This window comes from Pleurodeles waltl, unplaced genomic scaffold, assembly GCF_031143425.1.
Source record: "Pleurodeles waltl isolate 20211129_DDA unplaced genomic scaffold, aPleWal1.hap1.20221129 scaffold_236, whole genome shotgun sequence".
NCBI classification, from domain to species: domain Eukaryota; kingdom Metazoa; phylum Chordata; class Amphibia; order Caudata; family Salamandridae; genus Pleurodeles; species Pleurodeles waltl.
The window spans coordinates 234,575-247,225 of record NW_027149942.1 but is presented as its reverse complement, the minus strand read 5'-3'; the positions used below and the strand labels follow the sequence as shown (position 1 = coordinate 247,225).

The 12,651-nt window shown below is 44.6% G+C and overlaps 3 non-coding genes across 3 annotated transcripts; all 3 read right to left on the bottom strand.

Annotated features, from left to right (window-relative positions):
• Nucleotides 1–533: 533 nt before the first annotated feature.
• Nucleotides 534–619, bottom strand: TRNAY-GUA (transfer RNA tyrosine (anticodon GUA)). Its single transcript is given in 2 exon segments — nt 534–569; nt 583–619. It is a non-coding gene; the product is annotated as a tRNA-Tyr (tRNA).
• Nucleotides 620–7,226: 6,607 nt separating this feature from the next.
• TRNAD-GUC (transfer RNA aspartic acid (anticodon GUC)) lies at nt 7,227–7,298 on the bottom strand. Its single transcript has one exon. It is a non-coding gene; the product is annotated as a tRNA-Asp (tRNA).
• Nucleotides 7,299–7,661: 363 nt separating this feature from the next.
• TRNAY-GUA (transfer RNA tyrosine (anticodon GUA)) lies at nt 7,662–7,747 on the bottom strand. The gene is given in 2 exon segments: nt 7,662–7,697; nt 7,711–7,747. It is a non-coding gene; the product is annotated as a tRNA-Tyr (tRNA).
• Between the last annotated feature and the right edge of the window lie 4,904 nt (nt 7,748–12,651).

Genomic DNA, 12,651 nt, shown 5'->3' with positions numbered 1-12,651 from the left:
CATTAAATCGCAATACTTCTCAAATGTCGAGATTGTAAACGAAACAAATAACAAAATGTATTTCTAAAGTGTAAACATGGTTAAGTCATAAACATAGTCTCCCCGTCGGGGAATTGAACGCCGGTCTCCCGCGTGACAGGCGGGGATACTGACCACTATACTAACGAGGAACTGATGACTCCCTGGTACCTGACCTCCTACTGATTGTTCTACCTGTCCCCCTGCTGGGGGCGCTGCACCCACAGAAATGTCAGTGTTGACCCCATCTGTGCAAGGAAAGAGCCGCTCTCTTTGTATCACTGATTTACAGCTTCCTCTGCACAGACTCCTCCTTTTCTCTCACTGACAGTCCCTGGGATCAGCGGCTGCACCTCCGTCCATTTCTGCTCTGGCTAAATTCACTTCTTGGTGCCATCTGAGAAAAATGGGGGAGACAAAAACAATTGTCAAGCTCTAGCGTCGTTGCTTCAAAACATGGCGTATTTTAATTTCAGAATGTGAAAAGAAATATGAAGAGCAAATACGAAAAAAAATCCTTCGAGCCGGATTTGAACCAGCGACCTAAGGATATCAGCTTCACCACTACAGTCCTCCGCTCTACCAACTGAGCTATCGAAGGGACGGAAGCAGCATGTGACTGCAGCCTTCAGGTTATGTACCTGCCAGCAGTGGGGCCCATGGTGACCATGTGTATGTGTGCTGGGCATTTAAAGACCGAGGTCACATATCAAGCTGTGTCTTCAGGATGCATGCTGTTTATTTTCAGATGCCTATCTCATTCTCCAGCATCACAAACCTACAATCAGCATCATTTCATCTACCACCGGAGTACTTTTTGGAAACTCATCGCAGAATAACTACAAAGGGTGACTCTGCATTTTAATTGGCAAGGCGTGCTTTTCCTCTTCATTTGCGTACTCTGGAAAACACATGCCGCTTTAGCAATGCACATTTTCAGTGCTTTTCTAATATCTCAATATTTCAGCAGCAAGCATGGGGGAGGGCTTTCTGTTGAAGTCAGTCATACAGCCATTGTCTTTCCATCTTGATTACCTTTACTTAGAATTCAAAAAAATAAATGTGTCTTGTCGCAGACGCACAAAGTGATTTCTCAGCATTCTCAATGGTTTATTAAAAATAATGGGAACTAACTTTCTTGAGAAAAGTACAGCTCAGGAAATAAAATGGCAAAACCATCACAACAAGTATGTCGGCCAATGAACTCAGCAGGAATGCTGAAAGTTGTGTAGATTCTTAAACTTTGGAAAGCTTGGCGCTCAGTGTAAGAATGATAGGGAGTGTGCGGTGAGGATGCAGGCATGTTGCCCCCCCCTGTGATTGGTGAAGGCGTGAACAATGACAATATTAACACTTACCAGTTTTACATAAAAAACCTTGCTCTAGTGCAAGGGTGCCCAACATAAGTCCAGTAGAGTCGGATCCATGCCGGATTTGCAGGATATCCACAAGATATATATATGATTGCCAGAAATGAACAACAGTTACATATTAAGCTCGTCCGAGGTCACCTTGAAAACCTGGCATGGACGGCCCCGCCTCCCACTGCAATGGAAACCATTCTCTAACACACAGGATGGGGGGAGTGATACTGCTTCCTACCTGGCCTCGTGCAGGAAGGAAGCCAGAGGCAGTGTCTGTTAAACTCACTACAAACAGTGGCAACTTGGAACGATTTCACATTTAAGGCTGCACCCAACATTGTCTGCAGCTTGCCAGGCTGTGAGCAGGCCCAGGGTTTGCACAGACTTGAACAGATCCAGCTCTGCTTAAGAGGCTCAGCACTGGTTCTGTAAAGTGTCCATCCCTGGCCAGCCACAGTGCACGTGAGGAGCTGCTCATCCGGTTCTGTGCTCTTGTGCAACAAAAGGAAAGTAAAGTGACCTGATTTCTAAAGTGTTTGCTATTTCCATATGTCACCTTCATAGCACCGTAAATAACCAGTATTCATAGCAGCCACTTTATATACCTTGTGAGGGAAAAGCGTTGAGCCCACTCGGCTCGGATTTAAGAATGTGACCTGTAAGTCATGCTCAGGTACCAGCAGGGGGCACTTTACTAGTGAGCCATCTTGGAGGCTGCCCATGACTGACTCTGCCCTAGCCCACCCCACCTTTTTGAGACAAGCATCTGTTGTGAAAACTCCTCGTCCCCCCCTGGCTCCCAGCAAAGGCCTGACAGCCATCATCTCACCCCTGGAAGCACCTAGAAACTCTGCTGCTAGGCGCTCTCGAGCACAGTGTCAGTCCCACGGCTGCCTGCGTGTCTTTGACTTCTTCAGGCATCCCTCGCGCTTCCACATAAAGTGTAGCTCGTGACACGCATCACCAGAAGGGAGATTATGGTTGGGGCATAGAAGCTAGACCCCAGGCGCTACATTACATACCCTGCACTGATGCTACAGCAATTGGGCATCGTCATTTGAACGTATTTGCCCTGGTTAGTCAGCGCAAATGTCTTTTTATTTAGCACGTTGATATGCCACAAATGTCATCACAAAACAGGATCAGTACAAGTGTAACATATGCATCCCAGAAATGCAGAAGCGTTGGTTCAACACTGCAATGTATGTAATCCCCCCCCCCCCGGACTGAAAAATGCACTTAAGGAGCAAACACTTTTTTTTTAGCTCAAATCACTCAGCTGTGTTTTTATAAAACATTACTGGTTTCTTGACAGCAGTGTGAATGATGACCCGAATTGCAGTATGAACAGGGCCTGGCTATTGTTGGCAGCTCTTTCATGGCAGTACCACAATGGCTCCAGATGACAAACAAGCCTTGGTAAAGCTAATAGATCTTGCCTATGTGGGATCTATTGGTTTTGTGAATGTTTTTTTAGCCACATTGTACAGCAGCTCTGGCTTCAGTGCAGCATGGATGAATGTAAAAAAAAGCACTATGAAGTGATCAATGCTGGCTGTGTCATATACAGCTTTTTTCCTTTACTTTCAGCCATGTTGCAGCATGGCTAAATCACTGGCAAAACCAGTAGCTATCACATAGGCGATACCTATTGGCTTTGCCAATGCTTGTGTTCCTTGCCATTAATAACCTGACATCTGAAAAACATCAGGACTTTTACAAGGAGACGTGCACACTACAGGATACTGTCATTTCACTACTAACGCACCTCATGCTTGTCAATGGAAGGTTCCATGGTGTAATGGTTAGCACTCTGGACTTTGAGTCCAGCGATCTGAGTTTGAATCTCGGTAGAACCTGCTGTAGTTTTAATAATTTAACATTCATTTCTTTAGTTTTGTATTATTTTAAAATTTTCAGTCCCGTACTAATTACAAGCGAGCTAATATCTTTTGCACAGTTTACATCATCTATGCGTTGCTTATCTTGTTTATTTGAAATATGTTACTATATGGATGATATCAATTAAAATTGTAGCACAGAAGTATCGCTCGTCATATATATTAATAATGCAGAACAAGTTAGGTGGTCATAGATATTAATAATAATGCAGAACAAGGTAGATGGAAGTGTTAAAAGTGTTTCCGCCCAGTTTCAAACCCGCGACCTTTCACGGGGGCAGCGAACGTGATAACCACTACACTACAGAAACTCGCGGGAGCTGATGTCGCATGTACATTATACTGAGAATTATAAAGGGGTGGGGCATTGGGGGTGACGAGCAGTGAGGGGAGTGCACTGTGCACTACCCTCAGTGCACATGTGTGTTTGGCCGGCCATCTGGGGCACACTGCTGCCGGGCTGGAGAGAGCAGGCACAGGCTCCCAGTCTGTCTGGGAGCACCGTGGCTGGGCACTCCCAGCCAATCCTAACGCTTCTCTGAGCAGCGTCAGGATTGGCCGCAGGGCAGGCTGGGAGCCTGCTGCTGACGGAGGAGCAGCGGTGCGACGGAGCAGGTAAGTTTTTAGTTTTTTAACTTTTTAATATTGTTAATATTCTCCTTGCCTCCCCACACCCCGCTCTCCACCCCACCTCTGGTAAACCCTGTGAGTCGCGACTGCCACTTAGTCAAGGAGAGTTATCTTTCCCTTAGAGTCCACTCTAGTCAAGGGGGCAAAAAGATTCTGAATCTCTGCCTAACTGAACAACACTTTAATCACCCCAGAGCCTTCCAGTAGCTGACATCACACCCAAAGAAACAATTACTAACAAGACACCATTGTGAATTATGTCCAATTCACTTTTATCCTCTTCTGAACACATCTGCTCCACCTTGGATTACATCCATGCCCAGGAATATAGTAAGGGAGCCGTTCTTGTAGCTCCTTGTTACCAAGTTTCGTCCTTGGCAACCCAACTCTCTCTTCCTTACCTATCACCTGCAGACGAAAGAAAAATAGCGCACAAACAAAGCAAGTTTCATGTTGAAATTAAACATAGGAATTGGCAGACCTTAACTCCAGCTTGAACAATGGAATGGAAGCACATTTTAGTTATGTTTTTACAAATGCAATTGTCTTAAACACAGTAAATGATGAGTGACTATAAAATATATCATTTGTTAAGATACCAAGGTATAAATGCATCTGGTTAACATTTCATAAAAGCAGTTTATATCTAACAAGTGTAATATCACTCACAAAGGCACCATAATGTTGTGGTCTTTTAATGCATCACATTTACATGGGTATAGTTTTTCACACAATATATGAAGGTAAATGCTGTCCTTCTCTTCTACCAAAGAAAGCATAAAGGCACAGCCATGTTATGCTCTGTCACACCCATTGCTGTGAAACATCTGGTGGAGCCCTGGGGGTGCATCTGTAACGTAATGGGTATTTGTAAGGCACGCAATCACCTGCAAGGGTTTCCTGGCGCTGAGCAGGCGTGTGTGTGTGTAGCCCTGTCTAAGGTAGGTTGGTTTATTAAAAACGCAGGTCTTCAACTTCTTGCAGAATTGAAGAAGAGAATAAAATGCTCTTGTGTGAAATGGGAGTCCATTCCATGCTTTAGGAGTGATGCAACAGAACACCCATCCTCCTGATCTGGTTCTCTGTATGTATGGGATGTGTGTGAGTAGGAGCCCTGAGTAGATGGAAGTCTCTTGGTGGTTGTGGAAAGAGAAGCAACTGGTCAAGTAGGTGGGGCCTACGTTGTGTTGTGCCTTGAATGTGTATGTAAGGTGTTTGAAATTAGTTCATTTCTGTTTCGGGAGACAGTGGAGCTCTCTGAGGTATGGTGAGATGTGAATTCAGAGCGGGAGGTTGAGGATGAGTCTGGGTGCCAAATTCCAGGTAGTTTTCTAGTGAGTTATCTGATGTTTCAAGCATAGAGAGCATCCCCGTGGCCCAACTTGCTGCTAACTTGGTCATGAGTGGCAGTTTTCTAGTGTTGCTGGCTGTGGATTCTAATGATCAGTATTGTCTGCTTTCAAGCCCTGCAGGAGGGTTGCCACTTTTTCAGAGAAGAATTCTAAATATTTCTGTCTAGACTCAGGTTACGGAAGGTCCGGGAGATTGTATTTAAATAGTAGTTTGTGGAAAGTTGCACTCCACTCTTTCGGACCTTCATACAAGGAGTAAAACTTTCCTCTTAGCAGTGAACTTACAGCCTGTGATAGTATTCTCTCAGTTCTGAGACTCACACTGAGTAGGGCTTTGAGAAACTTGTTCCAATAAAGAAAATAAAGACGGACTGAAGGGGGCTCAGAAAGAAATGAGGGGTGAAGAAAGAAAGAAGCTGGAATGTGGAGGGAAATAGATTGATGTTGTTAAAGTAATGTTTTATTTTACCAAGTTTGAGAGGGTTTAAAGTTTGACTACTCAGCACTGAAGGTAATGGATATCAAACAAAAAGTCACTGTGGAAACCTGGGATCTTTAGAGCTTCAGTCTAACGTCCTAGCCAAGAGCCCATGGAGGGGCTCTGTTGTTTTGGAGAGCTCACAGGTATCTTTACAGGTGTCCAGGTCTCTCATCACCTCCCCCCTTAGTCTGAAAGAAGCCTCGCCGGGGGTCGCTGCTCTCTTTACAGCAGTGTGGACCAGACATCACCACACAGGCTTAAACCTACGCTTTCGCCGACTGACCAAGATATACAAAAAGCCAGAATAAAACACCAGACATGGAAGACACACTGCATTCATGGAGACCACGAAGAAAGAGATACTGCACATTAAATAGATTTACATTAAATAGATGGAGAATACTTGACGGAGACACAAACTATTAAAACAAGCATTTGCAATGCAACGGGTCTCGCGTTTGCTCATGTTACAGCTGATCGCGTTGTAAACTCCTAACCCGACTTTTCACCTATCGGGCAAAAGTGCATTTATGTACATAACCCGAAAAAGTGAAGTTAATTATGTAAAGTGCTCGACTTCTGCCAAGCGAGATCGCGCTCGTGAATGAGAGAAAAAGAAGTCCATGAGCCCGATGGAAAACAGCGAGCCTCGCATGTTTTCTGTACTTGGTCGCTGCGCTGGAGGAGGGCGAGCCACCGGAAAAGGCATGACCTATGCGTGCCTTCGACTAATGAAAGCAAGCGGATTTTATTAGGCAAGCCCACGTACCAATAAAAAACACTGACGTGACGTTGACAGGGCTCCGAGCCCTTTTCTAAACACTAAAGCGTCTCGCTGCGATACGCATGCGCGAGCGCATGCAACGCAGGCTCGACCCTAAAAACATGAATAACCAATACACTACCCGGAAGCCTACGTTTCTTCGTTACTACAACTTGCATTCACTCCAATTTCAGAAAAGTACGTTCGTTATTAAAAAAGATACAGTTTGGTTCTAATTGTTTGTATAGATGATATATAGTTTTAGTTGAAAATCAGAGGCGCAACTAGAAAAAGTAATAGTGATGAAGCTTATAATACATTTGAAATTAACCATGACGCGATTACGTGGAATTGATAATCAAGCAAAACAGCCAGTACCAATTGTTCACCACATAGTACTTTGTTTTTCTGTAAATATTAAACATTCGCTGTCGACTAAGTGGTCCATAACTTAAAATCAAAATGTACAAATGTGTTCCCAAAACTTGATTCCTTCATGTTGAAAGCTTTCTCTGTTGGATTTCCAAGCCTGCCAGCTCTGCTAGAGGCGCCTCGGTGTTGGTATTTATTACAATTCTATATGCTGCCACTGATCATATTATACAGTGCACTTCATATACATTAAATCGCAATACTTCTAAAATGTCGAGATTGTAAACGAAACAAATAACAAAATGTATTTCTAAAGTGTAAACATGGTTAAGTCATAAACATAGTCTCCCCGTCGGGGAATTGTACCCCGGTCTCCCGCGTGACAGGCGGGGATACTGACCACTATACTAACGAGGAACTGATGACTCCCTGGTACCTGACCTCCTACTGATTGTTCTACCTGTCCCCCTGCTGGGGGCGCTGCACCCACAGAAATGTCAGTGTTGACCCCATCTGTGCAAGGAAAGAGCCGCTCTCTTTGTATCACTGATTTACAGCTTCCTCTGCACAGACTCCTCCTTTTCTCTCTCTGACAATCCCTGGGATCAGCGGCTGCACCTCCGTCCATTTCTGCTCTGGCTAAATTCACTTCTTGGTGCCATCTGAGAAAAATGGGGGAGACAAAAACAATTGTCAAGCTCTAGCGTCGTTGCTTCAAAACATGGCGTATTTTAATTTCAGAATGTGAAAAGAAATATGAAGAGCAAATACGAAAAAAAATCCTTCGAGCCGGATTTGAACCAGCGACCTAAGGATATCAGCTTCACCACTACAGTCCTCCGCTCTACCAACTGAGCTATCGAAGGGACGGAAGCATCATGTGACTGCAGCCTTCAGGTTATGTACCTGCCAGCAGTGGGGCCCATGGTGATCATGTGTATGTGTGCTGGGCATTTAAAGACCGAGGTCACATATCAAGCTGTGTCTTCAGGATGCATGCTGGTTATTTTCAGATGCCTATCTCATTCTCCAGCATCACAAACCTACAATCAGCATCATTTCATCTACCACCGGAGTACTTTTTGGAAACTCATCGCACAATAACTACAAAGGGTGACTCTGCATTTTAATTGGCAAGGCGTGCTTTTCCTCTTCATTTGCGTACTCTGGAAAACACATGCCGCTTTAGCAATGCACATTTTCAGTGCTTTTCTAATATCTCAATATTTCAGCAGCAAGCATGGGGGAGGGCTTTCTGTTGAAGTCAGTCATACAGCCATTGTCTTTCCATCTTGATTACCTTTACTTAGAATTCAAAAAAATAAATGTGTCTTGTCGCAGACGCACAAAGTGATTTCTCAGCATTCTCAATGGTTTATTAAAAATAATGGGAACTAACTTTCTTGAGAAAAGTACAGCTCAGGAAATAAAATGGCAAAACCATCACAACAAGTATGTCGGCCAATGAACTCAGCAGGAATGCTGAAAGTTGTGTAGATTCTTAAACTTTGGAAAGCTTGGCGCTCAGTGTAAGAATGATAGGGAGTGTGCGGTGAGGATGCAGGCATGTTGCCCCCCCCTGTGATTGGTGAAGGCGTGAACAATGACAATATTAACACTTACCAGTTTTACATAAAAAACCTTGCTCTAGTGCAAGGGTGCCCAACATAAGTCCAGTAGAGTCGGATCCATGCCGGATTTGCAGGATATCCACAAGATATATATATGATTGCCAGAAATGAACAACAGTTACATATTAAGCTCGTCCGAGGTCACCTTGAAAACCTGGCATGGACGGCCCCGCCTCCCACTGCAATGGAAACCATTCTCTAACACACAGGATGGGGGGAGTGATACTGCTTCCTACCTGGCCTCGTGCAGGAAGGAAGCCAGAGACAGTGTCTGTTAAACTCACTACAAACAGTGGCAACTTGGAACGATTTCACATTTAAGGCTGCACCCAACATTGTCTGCAGCTTGCCAGGCTGTGAGCAGGCCCAGGGTTTGCACAGACTTGAACAGATCCAGCTCTGCTTAAGAGGCTCAGCACTGGTTCTGTAAAGTGTCCATCCCTGGCCAGCCACAGTGCACGTGAGGAGCTGCTCATCCGGTTCTGTGCTCTTGTGCAACAAAAGGAAAGTAAAGTGACCTGATTTCTAAAGTGTTTGCTATTTCCATATGTCACCTTCATAGCACCGTAAATAACCAGTATTCATAGCAGCCACTTTATATACCTTGTGAGGGAAAAGCGTTGAGCCCACTCGGCTCGGATTTAAGAATGTGACCTGTAAGTCATGCTCAGGTACCAGCAGGGGGCACTTTACTAGTGAGCCATCTTGGAGGCTGCCCATGACTGACTCTGCCCTAGCCCACCCCACCTTTTTGAGACAAGCATCTGTTGTGAAAACTCCTCGTCCCCCCCTGGCTCCCAGCAAAGGCCTGACAGCCATCATCTCACCCCTGGAAGCACCTAGAAACTCTGCTGCTAGGCGCTCTCGAGCACAGTGTCAGTCCCACGGCTGCCTGCGTGTCTTTGACTTCTTCAGGCATCCCTCGCGCTTCCACATAAAGTGTAGCTCGTGACACGCATCACCAGAAGGGAGATTATGGTTGGGGCATAGAAGCTAGACCCCAGGCGCTACATTACATACCCTGCACTGATGCTACAGCAATTGGGCATCGTCATTTGAACGTATTTGCCCTGGTTAGTCAGCGCAAATGTCTTTTTATTTAGCACGTTGATATGCCACAAATGTCATCACAAAACAGGATCAGTACAAGTGTAACATATGCATCCCAGAAATGCAGAAGCGTTGGTTCAACACTGCAATGTATGTAATCCCCCCCCCCCCGGACTGAAAAATGCACTTAAGGAGCAAACACTTTTTTTTTAGCTCAAATCACTCAGCTGTGTTTTTATAAAACATTACTGGTTTCTTGACAGCAGTGTGAATGATGACCCGAATTGCAGTATGAACAGGGCCTGGCTATTGTTGGCAGCTCTTTCATGGCAGTACCACAATGGCTCCAGATGACAAACAAGCCTTGGTAAAGCTAATAGATCTTGCCTATGTGGGATCTATTGGTTTTGTGAATGTTTTTTTAGCCACATTGTACAGCAGCTCTGGCTTCAGTGCAGCATGGATGAATGTAAAAAAAAGCACTATGAAGTGATCAATGCTGGCTGTGTCATATACAGCTTTTTTCCTTTACTTTCAGCCATGTTGCAGCATGGCTAAATCACTGGCAAAACCAGTAGCTATCACATAGGCGATACCTATTGGCTTTGCCAATGCTTGTGTTCCTTGCCATTAATAACCTGACATCTGAAAAACATCAGGACTTTTACAAGGAGACGTGCACACTACAGGATACTGTCATTTCACTACTAACGCACCTCATGCTTGTCAATGGAAGGTTCCATGGTGTAATGGTTAGCACTCTGGACTTTGAGTCCAGCGATCTGAGTTTGAATCTCGGTAGAACCTGCTGTAGTTTTAATAATTTAACATTCATTTCTTTAGTTTTGTATTATTTTAAAATTTTCAGTCCCGTACTAATTACAAGCGAGCTAATATCTTTTGCACAGTTTACATCATCTATGCGTTGCTTATCTTGTTTATTTGAAATATGTTACTATATGGATGATATCAATTAAAATTGTAGCACAGAAGTATCGCTCGTCATATATATTAATAATGCAGAACAAGTTAGGTGGTCATAGATATTAATAATAATGCAGAACAAGGTAGATGGAAGTGTTAAAAGTGTTTCCGCCCAGTTTCAAACCCGCGACCTTTCACGGGGGCAGCGAACGTGATAACCACTACACTACAGAAACTCGCGGGAGCTGATGTCGCATGTACATTATACTGAGAATTATAAAGGGGTGGGGCATTGGGGGTGACGAGCAGTGAGGGGAGTGCACTGTGCACTCCCCTCAGTGCACATGTGTGTTTGGCCGGCCATCTGGGGCACACTGCTGCCGGGCTGGAGAGAGCAGGCACAGGCTCCCAGTCTGTCTGGGAGCACCGTGGCTGGGCACTCCCAGCCAATCCTAACGCTTCTCTGAGCAGCGTCAGGATTGGCCGCAGGGCAGGCTGGGAGCCTGCTGCTGACGGAGGAGCAGCGGTGCGACGGAGCAGGTAAGTTTTTAGTTTTTTAACTTTTTAATATTGTTAATATTCTCCTTGCCTCCCCACACCCCGCTCTCCACCCCACCTCTGGTAACCCCTGTGAGTCGCGACTGCCACTTAGTCAAGGAGAGTTATCTTTCCCTTAGAGTCCACTCTAGTCAAGGGGGCAAAAAGATTCTGAATCTCTGCCTAACTGAACAACACTTTAATCACCCCAGAGCCTTCCAGTAGCTGACATCACACCCAAAGAAACAATTACTAACAAGACACCATTGTGAATTATGTCCAATTCACTTTTATCCTCTTCTGAACACATCTGCTCCACCTTGGATTACATCCATGCCCAGGAATATAGTAAGGGAGCCGTTCTTGTAGCTCCTTGTTACCAAGTTTCGTCCTTGGCAACCCAACTCTCTCTTCCTTACCTATCACCTGCAGACGAAAGAAAAATAGCGCACAAACAAAGCAAGTTTCATGTTGAAATTAAACATAGGAATTGGCAGACCTTAACTCCAGCTTGAACAATGGAATGGAAGCACATTTTAGTTATGTTTTTACAAATGCAATTGTCTTAAACACAGTAAATGATGAGTGACTATAAAATATATCATTTGTTAAGATACCAAGGTATAAATGCATCTGGTTAACATTTCATAAAAGCAGTTTATATCTAACAAGTGTAATATCACTCACAAAGGCACCATAATGTTGTGGTCTTTTAATGCATCACATTTACATGGGTATAGTTTTTCACACAATATATGAAGGTAAATGCTGTCCTTCTCTTCTACCAAAGAAAGCATAAAGGCACAGCCATGTTATGCTCTGTCACACCCATTGCTGTGAAACATCTGGTGGAGCCCTGGGGGTGCATCTGTAACGTAATGGGTATTTGTAAGGCACGCAATCACCTGCAAGGGTTTCCTGGCGCTGAGCAGGCGTGTGTGTGTGTAGCCCTGTCTAAGGTAGGTTGGTTTATTAAAAACGCAGGTCTTCAACTTCTTGCAGAATTGAAGAAGAGAATAAAATGCTCTTGTGTGAAATGGGAGTCCATTCCATGCTTTAGGAGTGATGCAACAGAACACCCATCCTCCTGATCTGGTTCTCTGTATGTATGGGATGTGTGTGAGTAGGAGCCCTGAGTAGATGGAAGTCTCTTGGTGGTTGTGGAAAGAGAAGCAACTGGTCAAGTAGGTGGGGCCTACGTTGTGTTGTGCCTTGAATGTGTATGTAAGGTGTTTGAAATTAGTTCATTTCTGTTTCGGGAGACAGTGGAGCTCTCTGAGGTATGGTGAGATGTGAATTCAGAGCGGGAGGTTGAGGATGAGTCTGGGTGCCAAATTCCAGGTAGTTTTCTAGTGAGTTATCTGATGTTTCAAGCATAGAGAGCATCCCCGTGGCCCAACTTGCTGCTAACTTGGTCATGAGTGGCAGTTTTCTAGTGTTGCTGGCTGTGGATTCTAATGATCAGTATTGTCTGCTTTCAAGCCCTGCAGGAGGGTTGCCACTTTTTCAGAGAAGAATTCTAAATATTTCTGTCTAGACTCAGGTTACGGAAGGTCCGGGAGATTGTATTTAAATAGTAGTTTGTGGAAAGTTGCACTCCACTCTTTCGGACCTTCATACAAGGAGTA